Here is a 2,206-nt window from a genome sequence, read left to right on the forward strand (position 1 = left end):
CGGCAGTAGCATGGGTCGGTACGGTAGTACCGCACAGCCGTGCGGTAGTACCGCTTGGTTGCAAGCAGTAGTACCGCGCGACCTTGCGGTAGTACCGCTGGCCAGGCGCGGTAGTACCGCTGGCCGCGGGCTGGTTGGTGGGTAACGGTTCGATCCTTTTCCCACACTATATAAGGGGTCCCCTTCTTCTCCGTTGACTCACCTCTTCCACCCCGAAGCTCCATTATTTCTCTAAGCTCCATTTTCGCCCGATCTCACTCCCTAGCCGACCAAACTTGTTGATTTGCTCGGGAGTGGTTGAGAAGGCCTCGATCTACACTTCCACCAAGAGATATTTCATTCCCCCCACTAATCCTTTGCGGATCTTGTTACTCTTGGGTGTTTGAGCATCCTAAACGGTTGAGGTCACCGCAAAGCCATAGTCCATTGTGGTGAAGCTTCGTGGCGTCGTTGGGAGCCTCCAATTGAGTTGTGGAGATTGCCCCAACCTAGTTTGTAAAGGTTCGGTCGCCGCCTCCAAGGGCACCAATAGTGGAATCACGGCATCTCGCATTGTGTGAGGGCGTGAGGAGAATATAGTGGCCCTGGTGGCTTCTTCGGGAGCATTGTGCCTTCACAGCGCTCCAACGGAGACGTACTTCCTCTCAAAGGGAAGGAACTTCGGCAACCCATCCTCGTCTCCACCGTCTCCACTTTTGGTTATCTCGTGCCTTTACTTGTGCAAACTTATTTGTTTCATATATGTTGCTTGCTTGTGTTCCTATCCTTTTTGCATCATATAGGTTGCTCACCTAGTTGCATATCTAGACAACCTACTTTGATGCAAAGTTTAAATTGTTAAAGAAAAGCTAAAAATTGTTAGTTGCCTATTCACCCCCCCCTCTAGTCAACCATATCGTTCCTTTCACTCGTCTTCGACTGTGAGTTGAGCCGCAAGTCTCTACCATGGCGCGACACCTCCGGTCTATCACCTGTTGGAATTTTCACTTCGTTCCACTCCCCTTGATCTCTCGCTCCTCCTACCGTGCTCACCCGAGTCAATCGACACAAGAATCGATGCCGGCGACCACCACCCAACAACCACCACCGCCCAGAGGAAGCGTGTAACGTCGTTCATCGAGCCCTCGCCCTATTTCGACCACTGCCATGGCCGCCGTCGTCCGCTGCATCCAACTATCTCACCCCTGAGCCCAATCAAGCACCCTCGTCATTGCTAGGCTCGCTAGTGAGCGTCAATGTCACCCTGGGTGAGGAATAGTTATTCTTCACCCCCTCTATTTTACCATCAATGCATCGTAATTTTACGTTCCGTAAGTTTTGTCTTATTTTCGATGCAAAAAGGGACCGTAGAAAATATATAATCGCCATAAAAAATATTTTATATTATGTAAAATTACAAGCGTAAAAATATAGTCTAAAATACACATAAACTACAATTTTTCTTGTCGTATGACCTATATTTTTATTTTTTATGTCAAATTTTACGTAGTGGATCAATAGAAATGTAACTATTTGAATTCGAAACATAATTTAATTATGAAATAATTGTAAGATTACCTCGGTTGAAGAATAACTTATTCTGCACCCTGGGTGATGAATAATAACACTATATATATAGGACTCCTCTTCTGTACTCTTGGGAGTATGTACTCCCATCCTCAATATACCTCATATACGCATTAATTATACCTCTTTATTATTCTTAATATACTTCATTAAATATTCTAAGATACCCCAATATGAGTTTAGTTGAAAAAATATCATCTGTGACATACTTTTTTGTAATATACCTTTTCACGTACAAACACATCAGTATATACGTAAATATTTAAAAATATATAGACTCACATGAATTTTTTTATGAAACATGTTTTGGGGTATCTAATAATTACTAATGAAGTATATTAAAAATAATAAAGAGGTATAAAAGATTCATCTATGTGTTATATGAGGAGTGGGAGTACGTACTCCCAGGAGTACACAACTATTTTCATATATATATATATATATATATATATATATATATATATATATATATATATATATATATATATATTTATATAGGGTCGCGCTATTCGTCACCCTGGGTGAGGCATAGTTATTTTTCACCCCCCCTATATTTTACCATCAATGCACTGTAAATTTACGTTCCGTAAGTTTTGTCTTATTTCCGACGCAAAAAGGGACCGTAAGAAAATATATAATC

The sequence above is a fragment of the Triticum dicoccoides genome, chromosome 1A (genome assembly GCF_002162155.2).
Source record: "Triticum dicoccoides isolate Atlit2015 ecotype Zavitan chromosome 1A, WEW_v2.0, whole genome shotgun sequence".
In the NCBI taxonomy this organism is placed as follows: Eukaryota; Viridiplantae; Streptophyta; class Magnoliopsida; order Poales; family Poaceae; genus Triticum; species Triticum dicoccoides.